General features: G+C 41.6%; 2 long non-coding RNA genes across 7 annotated transcripts; one reads left to right on the forward strand and one right to left on the reverse strand.

Annotated features, from left to right (window-relative positions):
* The first annotated feature begins 975 nt into the window (after positions 1 to 975).
* On the forward strand, positions 976 to 7,971 carry LOC107075686 (uncharacterized). Of its 6 annotated transcripts, XR_011183281.1 has the most exons (9): positions 976 to 1,303; positions 2,460 to 2,553; positions 2,733 to 2,863; positions 4,176 to 4,247; positions 4,560 to 4,752; positions 6,107 to 6,173; positions 6,283 to 6,343; positions 7,209 to 7,324; positions 7,840 to 7,971. It is a non-coding gene; the product is annotated as an uncharacterized lncRNA (long non-coding RNA). The 6 variants fall into 6 exon arrangements; XR_011183282.1 differs by lacking the exon at positions 2,733 to 2,863 and having other exon boundaries at positions 985 to 1,303; XR_011183279.1 differs by lacking the exons at positions 976 to 1,303; positions 2,460 to 2,553; positions 2,733 to 2,863 and adding an exon at positions 3,577 to 3,803.
* A 1,011-nt stretch (positions 7,972 to 8,982) lies between these two features.
* LOC138224843 (uncharacterized) lies at positions 8,983 to 12,478 on the reverse strand. The gene is made up of 3 exons (XR_011183293.1): positions 11,722 to 12,478; positions 11,041 to 11,125; positions 8,983 to 9,073 (listed from the first exon to the last, which is right to left on the reverse strand). It is a non-coding gene; the product is annotated as an uncharacterized lncRNA (long non-coding RNA).
* Positions 12,479 to 17,635: the final 5,157 nt, after the last annotated feature.

Raw genomic sequence — 17,635 nt, forward strand, 5'->3', positions numbered from 1 at the left:
GAGCCGACCAGCTCCCACAGATGAAGAAGTCTAACTACTGGGGTTGTTTTGGAGGCTGCAGAGAGAGGTTCTACGTCTCCTCAGAGATCTGCTCCGCATCACCTGTCTTAGACCTTTTACACCCAGATCCCTACTGAGCTACACTCATCTACTTGCTCTTAGAGACCCAGGAGCCTCCAAATGACAAACTACTACAATCACAGCAGTTATACTCCTCTCTGGATCCTGAAGTGATGAAGAGGTTACCTGCCTGTGCAGTGAGATCATTTCAAAGCTCATTTCCCTCTCCCAACAAGACTAGCACACATTAGCTGCAGTTCAGATGCTTTTTGACTTCCACAACAGGAGCGCTCTGGGGATTTTGGTCATTTAAAAACGATGCAGATGTGTTGCATCTCACTTCAATGTTTGGATGCAAGAAAATACAAGCAGCGAGGGAAAAAAGCACACAATGCTTTGTTTCCATTGTTGTTGTGAATTGCCTCTTCAAATCTCATTTTTGATGTGTTACTTGTCTATTTTAATTTTGTCTTTGGCCTGTTTCCTGTTTTTAATTGTTTATTTTCATGTAATCGTGTGGGGTTTACATTCACAACAATAATTTTTTCATAATTAGAGACTGAGTGTGTTGGCTTTGGTGCACATGAGGTACTGATGCGGAAGACTTCTCCTTTAAAGCAGAGCCCACTGCACTGTGCATATGGCATCACTCACAGAGGAAAGGCAGGTAAATAAGAGTTAAAAAAGATTAGGAGAAAGAAAGAGCATCATAGGGATATTCAAAAAGAAGGTTCGGTTATAGAAAATGAGCACAGGGAATTGGAATCGCACATAAAAAATCTCTAGAAAGGCTAGAGGGGACATGTTGGAACGTAATGAAGTAAAAAATATTTTTTCTGCAGTGCAACAGAAAGGAAAACAGTAAACCACTATCCATCTATCCACCAATTTGTTCAGTACAGGCAGCAGGTGCATAATACTGCTGCCTGTAAATAAACAGTGCAAGACAGGACACACCCTGGACAAGAAGCAAATCTATCCCAGGACAGGCAGGCACGCACACACAAACACTCACACTCACACTCACCCACACCCACACACTCACTCACACACACACACTCACACTCACCCACACCTACACACTCACTCACACCTACACACTCACTCACACACACACACACTTTCCCAGAAGCCAGTAATCCTACCGGCTTGTCTTTGGACTGTGGGAGGAAACCGGAGCCCCTGAGGGAAACCCATGTGAACATGAGGAGAACAGACAGACTCCACACAGACAGCACCCCAGGTACTGAATCCAGAGCCCCAGCAATGATAACCTCTGCACCACCTTGCCACTATAAATGATGCTGTAAAAGGACTCCAAAATGAAATATTTGAAAATATTTGTAGAAGATGAAAGGGAAATGGCTAATCTACAAGGAGTGCAAAAAAGCTCTATTTACATCATATATATTGAAATACAGCAAAATGCAAGGAACTGAATAGAGCAGATGATAAGCCTGATTCAACAACTGTCAGAGTTTAAGATTGTGCAGTAAAAAACCTGATACTGTGAATCGATAATGCTGCAGTACCTTCAGCAAGACGTACAGTATACTTAGACTGGTCATATTGAACATAGCTTTAAACTTTGCATCTGCGTTTGGCATTATTGGAATTAATATTTGCCTTGACAGTAATCAAAAAGCATATTTTCCAAATGTGAGCTTCTGTGTATTTTGTGGATGTCGAGAGCTGTTTCTGCTCAGCCATTTGTGCAATGTGTTAACTCCTCCAACAACCCTGAACAGAAGGCTAAGATCACGAAGCACGTGGGACTGTTCAATCCATCAGTAGCACTAAAAAGGTTTGAAATCTCAGTCTAAGCTTGAATCCAGACTGCTGGAAAACCCTGTCTTTTCAAGATCCAGAAGATATCCTAGAACTGGTCTTGGTTGCTGTGACCCTTTCAAGATAAAACAACACGCCGTGAAGCATGAATCTTTTGTTTTTAATTGAGAAAATGGTTTAGATGGCATTTGTAAAATAATTGTAATTGTGTCTATGCTTCTTTTTAAAAAGTGTTAATAAAAAACTTCTTAAATCTTTTTAAAATAATGTAGCAGAGATTTAAGAAGCATATTTTGACCCTTAAATAATACCTTTTTGAATGCAAATGGTACTTGAAATGTTGGTACTTATGGAGGAAGAGGTACAGTATAAAGAGAGAACTTACATGTTTAACAAGCCATATACATCTTGAATTGACACAGTAGAAAGATCAAATCGCAGTCTTCTCTGGACCTTGCTGCACGGAAGATGTAAGTGATGTGTTACCAGAAATATAAAATCTTATTTGGCGAGACTTTTCAAGGCACCCAAAGAAGGCTCCACAGTCGAAATGTTGTGTTTCTCTTCTTCTCTTTTCAGCATGAAGTAAACCTGTACTTGTTCCTTTGCAGCCTACGCATGCTGACACAGCTCCCTACTTGAACTACCTCATTTGATATACATTTCCTGTTTAGCAGCAATCCTCCCGAAGCTGCATGACCTAAGGTGGGTAAGGGGATGAAGTCATCTATCAACGTAGTGGGTCTTCTTCCAGGTTCTCTGACCTGACCTCTGACAGTGTCTGGCCAGTGCTTTGACAATGTTGTCTGTCTGGGTCTCTCGGTCCTCCTCTGTCCTGTCTCTGACCGGTCACCAATTTAATGAAGTCCTGTGCCTGCTCACAGTGTCTCTCAACCAAGGGTCCTGCAACACAAGAGGGAAACATGCAGACTTCACACAGAAAGACATCTCCAGGACAGAATTGAACCCTGTACCAGGGAGCAGCAAAGCAGCACTGCTAACTGCCCCAAGAAAGGTGACACTCTTCACAAACTATAAACACGATTTTAAAGGCCTGCTGGGTTATAGCTCTCCAGCTGAAAGGTCTGCCATCCGTTTTTTATTGAAAAAAAGGTACCAAGATTATGAAGCCGTGCATTGGCCCTTTCAAATCTAGGCTTTTTAATTGTGTAAAAAATTGTTTAATTGGAAGCAATCCAACTGGCATTATGAGTGGAAATATTTTGCTAAAAGACTAAGAATATAGCGTGCAACTTTATGAATGCAGCAGTTACCCCCGAATAAGACTGCATATAGCATCAGGCTGAGAGAGTGCGATTTACTTTTTACTATATGAGAACATGATGAAACTTATAATGTTTTTAAACGTTTTAATTTTTTCCTCAGAATAACATTTTTTCTTGCTCTGGGGTCCGCTTAAAGCCACCCAGTTTCATAAGGCATTATATTAACAGTGATTCCACTGTTTCTATTTTTTTATTTAATAACTGTTCGCGTGTAGCTCAAATAAGATCAAATTCAGGCCGTGTTCACCGGCCAGGTGGCGTAGCGGGCAAAGTCAGTGTTGCAGCTATTGAAAACCAGGCTCTAAGCCCTGTGGCTTAGAGTAGCCTAGAGCCCCCCCGGCACCTCTTCGCTCAGAGCGGGTTCGAATCCAACCCGGGTACGGTCCGATCACGCTCCACAGGCGAAGTGCGTTTTCCAGCAGCCGGGTCTGCACCGGGCCGGTATTTTTAGGGGGGTGGCCATTCTAGGTCACACCCCTAAGAATGGGGAACATTGCACGGGATTAAAGTACTAAAAGGGGTTTACAAAAAGGGGACGAATGACGTAATTGCAGAAATTAGGGGCGTTTTACGTCACTGCCACCTGACATAAATTCCCCACGAGCGCGGCTCTCTCCCCCCTTCCACGCGTGGGTCAGATTCAAGATGGCAGCGCCGGCGGTTTGCGAGGTAGTGTTTCTCTTTTTAAACAGTTTAAAATCTTTCTACCCCAAACGGGCTACAATGTAATGTTTTTTTGAGGTTTCATTCAGGTACGAGACTTTTCAGAAAGATGTCATTTTATTGAATGAACAGTGCATTTCTGCGCTGTTTGAACGGGGTGAACGCCTGGAGTCTGGGACGGAATTACTGCAGGTGTGTGAGTGAATTCCCAGCGTGTGTTTGGTGGTGGTACGATTTTAAGGAAAATGAAATGAAATGGTTTAGATAATCTCCGTATTAAACGCTATTAAATATACTTTAACGGTAGTGGATGAAAATAAAGGCGAATGTCTTTTATGTTGCAAATAGTTTGAAGCTGTTTAATGTTTTCTTTTCCAGGTTTTATTGTTGTTTCCACTCCGTGTACGAATAATACAAACAAAACGGCTTCGCTGCATGAGAAGACCAAGAGTAAGTAATGTCCGGAAGTGTGTGCTTTTTATGTGCTACCCTTATTTAACTTTTTGTTTTTTTTCGGCTCTGAATCCTGTGCAAATCGAGACATGGTGTTTTTTTCTGGACATAAACCCTGATTTTGGTAGTCTTTCGTAAATAGAACTGTAAATATATTGAGCCTCAATGGAAACTTTACTTTAATTGTTACTTTGCTGCAGATGGTTATTAGGAAAACGACGATCTGTGTAGCAGATGAACTAACATTTTATTAAAGGCACCAGAAAAAAAAGTTGATTCATTTTGCTCTTCAATGTTTCTCATCAACAGGGGGTCTCCTTTGAAAGGCGCATGCTAGTGTCGTGTGTGGACACACATTCCAAGCTGCACATCTGCAGTGCCTGTCTTGCAGCGTGCCGTGGTCACTGTCTAGAGGGATTTGGTTCTCTCTCCCAGATCCCGGACAAACACGTGCCTGTTCGCTGGTCGCTGAAATGTACGTGTCCTGCAGAGCTTTCGTCTGGTGAGTAGGGCCTTCATGGCTTTGACTGTCTGGTTCTCATCCTGCACGTCAGCTGGGTTTACAAGAGCAGCAGGAGAACACGCACTGTCCTGCTGGCATGTTGTCACTTCAGGATGAGTCTGCATGAAGGCCAGGTAGTGAGGGCCCAACGTGGGCAGTTTAGCACCATGCAGCCAGGGTGCCATCAAACACTACAAGAGGAGTTTGATAGCAGCTAGACTGTCACACGTGGACTTCATGTGGCTGTAATATATTGGCAGATTAGAAATTCCTTAAGAGCACAAGACAATGAGCAACAGTATCCTGCCAAGGATTCACACAGAAGTGTTCTTTTGATATGAACATTGAAATTGTTGTAATTTTTGTTTTCCAGGTTTCCTTGTCAAGGAAAGGATTTGAAACCATTTTCTATAGGTTAACCATGTTGAATATTAATGTCCATTTTGATTGGCATCATTTTGCAGAACTTCTGTCTCCCATACAGTGGCTGGAACTGTGACCTCAAGAAGTTGGAACGAAATAATGATGATTTTTGTTTTTACTTGTTAAACATTGTTTGTATGAATGTGTCCACTCCACACAGAAGTTATCCAAATAAAGGTTTTGCTTCCTGGGGAAATCCTCTTTTTTGCCACATGTTTATTCTTATTGTTTCTGGTCCGAATCCAGTGTAGATCAAGCTTTTTGGTTCGATCTAGGTTTTGGTTTTCAGTAAACCCCGAATTTTCTACTCCAGCACCACTTGTAAAGAGAAACTAGCTTATTTTCAGTAATGTTTGTACTAATATTTGCTCTATGCATGGAAATAATACAAACAGAATGGTTTTGCTTCCTGAGAATACTCCCTAGGGTATCAGTGATTTTGAAAGTCTGTGCACATTTTTTGTGCCACAATTGTTTAATTATTCTTTTTTTTTCCAATCTGAATCCAGCATTGATCGAGGAGTGGTCTTTTTCATCGCATCTGTGGATGTTTTGGTTTTCAATAATCCCCAAATATGCTACTCTAGCATGATTTGTGAGAAACTACATTATATTTACAGCATGGCAAAAAAAGAGAATTGTAACTTGACTGAGCATCAAAAGAAACATCAGTCACTTTGCTGCAGGTAGCGATCAGGAAAGTGACAATCCGTGTAGCAAGTGCACTGACATTTTATTTAACACATCTCATATATGTCGGTTTGGTTTGCTGATTAATGTTTCTCATCAGCAGGGGGGTCTCCTGTGAATGGTGTGTGCTAGTGTCATGTGTGGTAACACAGTACGAGCTGCACATCTGCAGTGCCTGCCGAACTCAAGGTTGCAGTCACCGTCTTAAAGGACTTCTTATAGTTTATTTTCTTTCTCCTAGGTCCTGGGCCAGCATGTGCCTGTTTGCTGCTCACTGAAACCTACATGTTCAATGTGTCCTAAGTCTGGTGAGTAGGGCCTTTGACTGTCACTTTCTCATCTCAGAGTTATGAATTTAATATAGAGGACATATGGGTTCATTTGTGCTTTTGTTTTCTTTATCTTCATCTTCACTAGGCTTGATATTCAGCAGAACATATCGCCTCCTCATGACCTGACCAGTACTCTTCTTGAGCAGGTGAGTTAGGGCTCATGCGACAGTCACTCTAGTCATGAATGATCAGGTTATATTAAATAATTTATTAAGTATGGTTAGTCATTATCAAGCGTGGATAGTGTTTCTTTTTTGTACAAAATATAATGAACACTGATGTGAAGATTGTGAACTGTATTCTATTAATGAGTGGCACTCCAGGTGTAAAGGGACTTCAGGCCAGCCACAGTAGTGCAAAGTGGAGTACAGATGTGTTTAGGCCCCATCCATGTTATTACCACTTCATCCAATTCAGGGTCGAGGTAGAGCTGCTGGAGTCTGTATCTGCAAGAAATGGGCTCAAGGCAGGGTACACCCTGACAGGACTCCAGTCCATCGCAGGGCACATTCACACTCACAGCCACATGTAGGGCATATTTCCCTAGAAGCCAGTTACCCTACCAGCATGCTTTTGGACTGTGGGAGGAACACGGAGGGAACCCAGATGAGCACAGGGATAAGGTACAAACTCCATGCCGATAGCACCCCGGGTCCGGGTGTGCACAGGCAGTGATGATTAAATATCCTCAATATTGCACTTGGCTGTAACCACCTGAATTGGTCTGGACTCATCTTGCCATGAATCAGTGACTTGTCTGTGCACCATTGTTTCTCTTCTTACCTGCCAAATGCATCACTTTGTGACACTGCTTCATGACCATGTGAAATCATGTTGGTATCTTCAGGAGCAGCTCTTTATTGACACATTGTGAAGGAAGAACTGAAGAAAAGCATCATGTTTATTGACTGTAATGCAGAGCAGCAGTACACATGAACTGGGGACAACAGCTCTTGAAACGTTTTGTCAAAGATTTGCATTCTAAATGGCATGTGTTGTCTTCTCCCTTAGACAAAGAGAGCCAGTACTTGGTGAACACGACTGCTGCAAGTCCGGTTATAGTTTTGCCACGACCTGCCTGTTGCTGAAGCCTCGCTCCAGCGGGATTCGCTCTGTTTCCACAGCCGGTAAGTGTTGTCATTGTGCTCTTGTCTTGAAGTAAATTGTATAGGTATGGGACAAAAAAATGGAAACTCACATAAAAGGTTACTTAAGCTGTGGCAATAACCCCATTGCTCCCACCTCCAGTGTGTTGAGTGGAGCTTTGCCACATGGTCTGGATGCCTCAGATTCTAGATTGTGATGTAGGTTGCTAACCTTGCTGCTTGAGCAGAACAGCATCAAACTGAAATCTGCATCTCCTTTTATTTTCCTTCTGCCTTCAGACCAGTGGCAGAGCTAGCTGTGCACTCCTTTCTCTTGAAACCATTATACTTTGAGATGATGCTTGACTGATTACCTGCTGTCTGGTGCCATGCAAACCACATTCTGTTTGCATGTATTGATTGAATTTGCGTTAACATTCACTGGAGTCAGCTGAATGTAGTTTATTTGCAGTGGCATTTTACATTTAGAGCACTATTGTGTTTTAAACTTTGCATCGACTGGAGCAATGTTAACATGCTTATTCTTTCTCATCTAGGACACTGATGGCTGCTTTGAAGTCTGGCTTTGCTGCTGAAACCTCATTCCACAGAAGTCCTAGTGATGGTTCTGCACCTGTTGCTTTGTATTTTCCTTTTGCACTGTGGTCAATAAACTGCATTTTGCTCTATTTGTTGCCTCTTCATTGTTTGCAGGCTTTGCTGCTCTTTGTGCAGAGAAGGAACCAAGGCAGGAAAGGTTGGGTGGGGCTTAGGCACAGCTCCTCCCAACACAACCATAATTTTGGAGAAAATCTCAAGATAGACAAAAGTTGGGCTGGTTTCTGGGGGAAGAGGGGCAGGGTTTTGAGGGGGGTAAGGTATGGCTCCTCCCCAAACAGGGAGATAGCCAAAATTTGAGCCCGTTCCTGGGGGACACAGGTGGGGTTGTGGGGTCTGGCTCCTCCCCAAACAGGGAGATAGCCAAAATTTGAGCCCGTTCCTGGGGGACACAGGTGGGGTTATGGGGGGGGAGGGAGGAGGGCAGGATTGGGTGGGGTCTGGCTCCTCCCCAAACAGGGAGATAGCCAAAATTTGAGCCCGTTCCTGGGGGAAACAGGTGGGGGGTAGGGAGGAGGGCAGAGGGTGGGAGATGGGGAAGGGCTGGCTCCTCCCCAAACAGGGAGATAGCCAAAATTTGAGCCCATTCCTGGGGGTAGCTAGGCAGGCTCCCCTGCTGGAAAAAAAAAAATCCCCAAAACCTATCTCCCTCAACACAGTGGACGGGTCGAGCGGGCCTATTCCTAGCCTCAGCCCCTCCCCTGCTGGAAAAAAAAAAATCCCCAAAACCTATCTCCCTCAACACAGTGGACGGGTCGAGCGGGCCTATTCCTAGCCTCAGCCCCTCCCCTGCTGGAAAAAAAAAAATCCCCAAAACCTATCTCCCTCAACACAGTGGACGGGTCGAGCGGGCCTATTCCTAGCCTCAGCCCCTCCCCTGCTGGAAAAAAAAAAATCCCCAAAACCTATCTCCCTCAACACAGTGGACGGGTCGAGCGGGCCTATTCCTAGCCTCAGCCCCTCCCCTGCTGGAAAAAAAAAAATCCCCAAAACCTATCTCCCTCAACACAGTGGACAGGTCGAGCGGGCCTATTCCGAGACCCAGAGGTGGCCACAGAAATAAGGAATGCCTAACACCAAAGGGAAGCCAAGCACTTTTCTTTATTAAAACGCCAAAGATGGACTCGGGTGTGCTCCCCCTGGCAACAAGGCTCCTCGAGTCTTTGGCACCGTCTGAAATGAGACGGAAAAAAACTAACATTAGTGACACCTGATAAAGACAAAGTGTGAAAAACACCTGTTGACAAAAGAGGGGAGAAGACTAATAACCTTAAACTAGCTAGTCAGATTATTTTGCTTACTTGTCAAAAAAGCCCCATTCATTACTGGCACAATTTAAAACTTGAGCAAGCTAGAAGATTACTAAATAACACATCTTGGATATGCATTTCCAATAAAATACATTTTGCATCACAGGTAAAACTCTGGGCAAGCACAAAGCTATTTTCCTAAGACACTTAAAATGAGTCTGTAGTCCTCAACTGTTAACAAGCAGGCTGTTTGGAAATACACATAAAAACTAGGCAAGAAATGTGCCACCATAACCAAGAGCACTTCGTCATGAAGACTGGGAACCATCTTGTGTTAAAACAATGTGGCAGCTCAAAGGCAGTTTTTGTTTTTTAAGTTTTGGGTGGTCAAACAGCGACCTCACCTAAATGTTCAGGTAATTCCCAGCCATCACGAGTCTAAACTGCACAATCAATACAATAATAAGCTCAGTGCAAAAAAAAAAAACAGCACCACACTTCTATACGAAAACTCCCTATTTGCATACAACACATATGACATGAGAAACAGCAGTACTGGGGGACATCCATGCAGATTCTGCTAGTCAGAAGTGACTAGGACAGCCTATTTGAACAAAAACGCACTCTCACTTCAGATAAGAATCCATCACTACACAGTCTATCGCCCACCAACCCCACAAAGCAAAATACCCACAACCCCACCTCTGGGGCCACCTCTACTAACAACCCTGACAGTCCACAGCTTCTGAAGAGACCTTCCTTGATCCATATAAGCAAGCTCCTGACATAATTCCGAATTGCTTACTTTCTTGTAGTCTTGTGAATGACTGTTCATTTGCTTACTCTTACTTAGTATTCACGGAAGCAACTTTTAACAAATCGTTTTTTTCTCCTGTATCATTCTATTAAGCTCAATACATTCACGGCACTGGGCCATTTCAGCCAGTGCTTCAGATACTGCATGCTGAGCTCACAATGTGCACATAGTTGCACAATACATTCCTGCACATCTGTGTGGTAGAATCCAGAAAACACACATCACAAGCACTGCACAGCTGATTTTAATCAGACTGGAAGAATTATCTTGCATAACCCTTTAACAATTTACGCTGCAATGTTAAGTTTAAGGTATTCAAATACAAACCGTAGTACTGTCAGCACTACAAAGTCTGGCTGCATTTGGCCTGTGATTCAATTTTGAAGAACTGGAACAGTAATTGAAGAATTTGGTTTTCAAAATCTCAGTAGAAATCAGGATAGGGTTGACAAAGCGAGGCTGGGTTGCTAGTGTGTAGCAAAACATATCCCTGGGAGCCAGATTTTCTCGAATATCAATTGGTCAGATGAGTTCATTTTTTTTTGTCTTGGAAAGTGATGAGAGTGGTAACAGCCAGCAGAAATATTTTAAAAAGAAAACCTTGGCATCAAGCACTATAGAAACACCTGGCATACTAAAGAAAACATTGGGATTATAAGGCATTTTAAGGTGACATAAAGCAATAGGAGAATCTGAATGAGTTAAATAATGTACTGTATAGTTTTGTGCAGCAATCTTATTCACACAAGAAAAAAAATGTTTCACATAGACTACGTGGGTTGCTGTTGGAGACACTGCATTTGGATCAAGAAAGCATCTCTTAGATCTAGCTAATCTGACCAGGTTCAACACGGAAATCCCTCAGACACGTGTGAACGATACAGCGGGGTGACAGATGTCACAGAGGCCTCTCTCTTTCGCCACACAAACTGAAGAATCAGTCTGGCAAGAGCTTTGGGATTCTACAGGAGCTACAGGTTTCGTTTTCGACAGAACCAAACCGAGAACTTCCAGCCCAGGAAGACTATACCGACATTATTCCACACACTTACAGCAAAAAACTAATGTCTTACCTGGCTTAGAAGGTCCTGGGAAACACTTTGCTTCTCTTCGTGGTGAATCAAGCTTCAGGGGTGGGCTGCTCAACACTTTCTGCACCTTGAGAGGCAAAAGTAAACAGGGAAAATGAAGCCAATGACCTCCATGTCATACCTGCTTGTTCCCAAGCTGAATTAATGCTCAAGTCCTCATGCCCTCACCCAAGGAAACATTGTTTCTTCGTAAACAAATGAAAACTTAAACACATTACAGTGAAAGCAATAAACACGTGGCTACAAAAGCACTTTCCGCGTCTGTTTCTTTTCATCTATTTCCCATAAATAATGCATCAATAATTTTAAATAGGTTTTAGGGCTACTGTTATTTCTACTAACAAATCCACAAAACGTATGCCTTGCAAATGTTGGTAACATGTTGAAACAATTATGATATACGACCTCCAAAAATACGATCTACATTAGTTAATGCTTACTTACACATTTGATTTAAAATAATACAGCACTCCATGAACGTGTACTAAACCAGTCGCAAAACCAATAATTTTGCTCAATTAAATGTGCTGACGAAAACAAGAGAATTGTCCCAAGATTTGAAAACGAAATAAGATCTTAACAAAACAGGCAGTTCAAAAATAGATTCACCGAGTCATCAAGTAATTTTGAATAAACTAATAAATATAACAAAAAAAGACTTACCCCGAAGACAAAAAACGGGTCTTTTCTCCATAATATCCGATGTTGAAAACGCCACCGAAAACAAAGCTATGCAAGATTTAGATTTAAAAAACCCATCAGAACCCCAAAATGAATTTCCATTTGACAGCAATGAGAATAAAACGCATAAATGAAAAATGTTTGATTTGCAGAAACTCGGGCCTACTCCAACCCTACGAATTTGGAACAACGGCCATCTTACGCTCCACCAGCCGGCTTGAATGACCGCTCACGCCGCCACGAGTAAATGGCGAGAACTGCGGCTAAAAACCAATTCCACAGTTCTGCGTGCAGCAACACCAAACCAATTTGGAAACATTGTACCGTGCAATGCCATATGCAGTGCGTAACTTTGAATTTTAATTGCATAGTGAGCCGAAATGTCGTTAAAACCCCGAAATATACATAGCGGTTATGAGAAAAACAAACTGTGAGATAAGAAAAGTTACTCTATGCCATGCAAATTAGACATGTCATGAATGAAAGGCTTTAATCCAGACAGAACGTTTATTAGGGTGCGTAATAATAAGAAAGCAGTGTGATTTGCTTGTCACAAACTGCAAACTCCAGTAGTGAACAGCAAAAGTTAAGAAAACGTTACAGTGCTTCAGACCATCAGATGCATAGTTTGCACAAATATTTGAAAAAAATAATCGCATTTTTTTACGAATAATGAGCCTGATTTACTCCCATTCCTTTGCACGGTGATCTACCATATGTTACTTTTTAATGAAAGCTGCTATTTACTTAGATGATAAAGTGTTCTATATAAATTCTGTGAAAAACCTTTAGATTCATTTCTTGGGGGTCGTGCTTGTACAGTATATTCTTTGCCTGCAAGGAAACTAATGATTATTCCTGATTGAAAAACCAAATTTTACTGTGCATTGATCGTTTCAAGGTCTTTAATGTTATCTATCCAGCAGTCCGACTCAAACATATGCTTTTTATTCCAGCAGCATGTAGTCGTTTGAAAATCTGAGTCAAAGCAAGATAAAACTTTTGAAAAAGCTAGAGTTTACAATTTTACATGTATACACTGATACTGGTTGTATAAACACATTTGACAAAACTGAAACTACATGGCCCCAAATAAAGACTATGCCAGCTAAATTATAAGCACGATTCACGTGTTTACCACACAAATAACATTATACATCAACTTTTTGCAAAACACTACACACCTCCTCTCATTAGGCACTGTCATCAGTGAAATCACACGTGGAAAGCACTGACATTCACAATAACGAGCTGCAGTCATCGATGAACAACACTCACTCCTCCAGGAGCAAACACTGAATCCTTAATTGCTTAATCACCAATCAGAAACCTAGCTTTACTATAAAAGGGTGGCTGGGGCTCTTTCCTTCTTTTTGGAACAGTGGCTGCATAGAATGCTGGGAGAGGGAGGCCTTTGCAGCTGTGATTGTCCATGAATTTTCTATGAGGAAAGCCAAATTTGAGCTGCTTTGCTGTGGCCTTGGGTATTCAGATATCCAGAAATGAACATGGGTAAATTACTGTACAATTATCTTAGGAACATTTGAATTCTGTGCTGTAATTGTCCAACCTGCAGTACTGGGATTGTACAACCAGTATAGTGTTCTGCAGCCTCCTGTTATCCCTGATTGCTGCATACTGTAGAATGCTGTGCATTATAGCAGAGCAAGAGGGACCATACCAATGTGTTACAGGACAGTCTTCCTGTACTGTGTTCCTTGAATACATTAGTACTGGAAAACTACCATGGCCTGCTGTAATCTCCTTTCCACCCCACCAACTTTTTTGGTAGACCTGGGAGACCAGCAGCTAATGGTAGATTACTGCAGAGCGAGGAACATCATGGTTCTGACAAAGGATTCCATGTGGCTTTGAGCACAAAGTCAAATCACTCAGGACAGTGTCTGTCCTTGAGCAGACTCTCCCAACAAATGGATGGTGGATGAATGCCTTTGTGTACCATTTGAAGGAACTGCTCAACTTGACAGAACTGTGATGCCAATACAGTATGTGCAAGTAAGTTTCCTGACCAACTGCTGTATACTATTAGTGTGATTTTCAGCATTAACTGGTGTTTTGCTCTACTTCAAATCCAACAATGTTAAATTTGATACCTCCATCTTTTAGGAAATGTTTGAGCTTGATGCAAGAGAAGACCCCAACATTGATGTTGGGCTCAACTGGACAAAGCAGAGTGGACAAGGAAGATGCCTCAGTGGCCAGTGAGCCATTGTGGAAGCTCCTGGCCAGAACAAGAGAAGTGTCTCACTGTGGACAGTCATCAGCCAGTGTGGGGTCCTCCACTGTCAAGATGCCCCAGGCAACGGGTAGGCCAGAGCAGCTCGTGTACATTTTAATCTGGCACAATGTCACTCTCCACTGTACTGCTTCAGCCCACAACTGGTTTCTTGATACCCCAGAGAGGAACACTACGAGTGAGTAAATAGTCTTCAGCCCATGGAGGTCTGCAGCCCTAGATGAGACCTACGGTACCAGGGTCTCTTCCCCGCTGCTGGACAAGGCAAGACCCAGCCTGTGATGAGAAACCATTGGCCTAATCCTAATCATAGGCAGGATGCAGAGGCAGAATAAAACCCAAGTTATCACTATTTCTTACAGTAAAGACTTCCATGCAAGTGTTTTTCTGTACTATATGGTACCTGGGGCTACTTGTGCTGCTACTGTTTTTTGTTTTGTGGATGATGGTTCAAATTCCAAAATGACCATCTTTGTTTCCATGGCACAACTCACAGTAACAGTGTGACAACTGCAAGGCTTGCAAAGGTAAAGCTAATCTCATCTGTGTTTTTCAGTCCTCTCAGCCATGTTTTAGTATGTACTCTAGGGTCTTTAGTGGGGCTTGGGGGGAGGTTGTCTTCTGGGAGGTTTAATTTAGATGATAGTACATTTCATTCATGTTTTGAGACTTGGATAATTTGGGGTGGTTTGCACACTGTAAATAATTGTGAACTGTAAAACCTGCAAGGCTTTCTATAAGTACTAAAACAATTATTTGCTTCCCAATTTATCCACCTAGCTAACAGTGGCATTAAATTATACTGATGTTGTATAATCTAGTTTTTACTTCTGTAAACTGTACCATGGATGTATAGTGTTGCAGTGTGAGATCCTGTATTTAGTGGTAGTATTGCACTGGTGTGTGACATGCCTCTCACTGCAAAATGTCTTCTTGCAAATTTAAGTTTTAATTTATGGTTTGTTTAAATTCAATAACTACCTCTGCTTACTGCACATTGTAATGTCCTTACTCTGCTTGTCTTGCTATGGTTAAAGATGTGTCCAAATACAATCTGTAACTTTTTTTTACTTTTTTTTAAATTAATGGAAAAACAAGCATTGCCATTGTATACAATAGCTGTTATAAAAAAACATCCTGAATTTATCTGTTTATAATCCCCAAAACAATGAATTTATTTACAATTGCTTATGTTTTTAAAACAAGTGCTGTAAATTTGTATGAAATAGTTAATTGTGAAAACAACCATACTGGATTTGTCAACATTTGTAATCCCTGAACCACCTAGTGTGTGTGTATGTATATACTTATTTATTTTTTGCACCTGCTCCAGTTTAGGGGAAAACATCCTCCCCTTGATAAGCAATCGCATTTTTGCCAGTTACAGTGTTGCATATTACAGCACATAAGCATGAACATGGACTATAGACCCAGAAGCAGTTTCCATCCTTCTTTAGAAAGAAATCATGAACTGTGATGCTTTGTAGGGAGGAATTCCTGATCACCACAGAGCCCTCACCTATAGCCATGTATGTAGAGAGGTATCCCTTGTTATTTATGGCTACTACTGATAATATCCAAACCCATTTAAAAATAGGAGTATTCAGGATATTTGTACTTTGAGGAAAAAGATCCTGCATTCACTTTGGACATTCTTTGTCCACAGAATGGTGTTGAGGAACTGTACTAATCAAGTGTGGGACTGCCCCTAGCTGTGGGTGGATCCTGAATACACATGAAATGGCTTAACGGCCCACAGGAGCATCCTTCACAAGCGATGTAGGTGCACCACACCTTGGTCCCATAGCAAAAGTGGTGAATATGTATAGTATGGAGCCAGTTATTCCATTTTCAATTTATTAATTAAGGGGGATATACAGCATTTTTCCACTTTGCCATTAGCATTTTTCATCAGTCAATGACAAGAATGAAACCCATTATGAATCAATACCTTAACAAAATAAGTCCAAGTTGGGAGACTACTTTTCATAGCCACTGGATAGTTTGAGAAGTTTCAGGGGATCTATTTTTTTAAATTACATTAACTAATTAATTTTAACATCTAGCAGCCAAGGTTTGAGAAGAAATGTTTAGAAAAAGACATCTAACCTTCCATGTTCAGAAAGCTGTTGATTGCTGGTAAAGGTGGTGGAAACCCAGAGCCTGTCATAAGCATGAGACACAAGGCATGTCTCTACCACGAAGCACACCTGTGGACAACGTCCAGATACCAGTTACTCCAGACTAGGCAGGAGCAGCATAGACACTATAAACACTCGCATAAACACTCGCACTAGAGCCACTTTTCCCAAAAGCCAATGAACCTACCAGAATGTGTTTTATTTTAGACTGTAGAAGGAAACTGGAGCACCCAGAGGAAACCCACATGAACTTGGGGAGAACATTCAAACTCCACACAGTGAGCACCCCAGGTAGGGTGTAGTTACCATTCACAGTTTAGTCAGGATGGCAGAAAAGTGGGTTTCTGTATACTGTATCTGCCCTGTTCCTATGAGAGGTTTTGCTGTGCCACATTCTGTAGGTTTTTGAGAAGTCTTAGTGGTAATAAAATTCTAGAAACGGCTAAACCAAAGAAACTCTTTCATGTTCTAGAAGACAAGCCAGGCAGACTCTGGCTGTAGTGTTCAGCACCCCAATCGGTTACAGTAGCTGAAGAATTCTTGATGTGAGAATTTCTTCAAAGCCTCACAAATGACCCTGCAGCAGAGAATCATAGCACATCCCTCTTTGCCTGCATCTTAAATGCTGGCCACTGGGTCTCTATCGTGTTTTGGGAAAAATGCTGGTTAAACAGCTGTATTCAATGACAGCATTTTTATATGCTTTATTTAAAAACAATTATAAAAACAAAAAGGACTTACAAACACCATCTCAGTGCTATTTAAAATCAATGCACCACAAAGCAGAAAATGTATCAAGAGTCTTAAGCCATTGTCCTAGTAGGGGATGTAAAGTGGTGCTGTTTATTTGTCACATCAGGGTATGTACTGCATAATGTGTGCAGGATTAGCTTTCACATAGTGGGTACTGTATCTAGTGTAGATCAATTTACATTAATCAGAAGTGCACCCATGAAACAAGTAATTAAACAAGTAGATTAAAACTCTACATCGGTCCAGAAACAGTTAACAGGCTTTTATTTCACCTGCCGATCGATTTCTTAATTCAGCATGCTAGCCAATACTGTGCAAATGTGTGGACTGCTTTCAATTTTCAATTATTTGTTTCCTTTTAACGTTAAAATCCAAGACATACTGTTAATATTAAGTAATTAAAGTGGAAAATAAAGTGGGCAAAAAGTGCTTGAATGATAGTCCCCTCAAAACCTTACATGGATCTCAGCAGGAGAGGTGGGATTACCTAAAGCCTAAGAAAAAAAAGTGGAATGTCGAATAAATCTTTTTTTTTAATCAAGCAACAGAGCATTGTGCAATCATGCACTAGACATCAGATGAAATAAAAGAGTAAATAGTCTATATCGATCCATGCAAACTATTGAACGATATTTTCTTTCATCCTGTATTTATGAAGATTGTACATTTGGGGTGATAAATTGATCAATCCACAATACTGATGCAATAGCGAACAGAGCCCTGAAATAACCCGGGAAAAAGGTCT

This window comes from Lepisosteus oculatus, chromosome 23 (assembly GCF_040954835.1).
Source record: "Lepisosteus oculatus isolate fLepOcu1 chromosome 23, fLepOcu1.hap2, whole genome shotgun sequence".
Classification (NCBI taxonomy): Eukaryota; Metazoa; Chordata; class Actinopteri; order Semionotiformes; family Lepisosteidae; genus Lepisosteus; species Lepisosteus oculatus.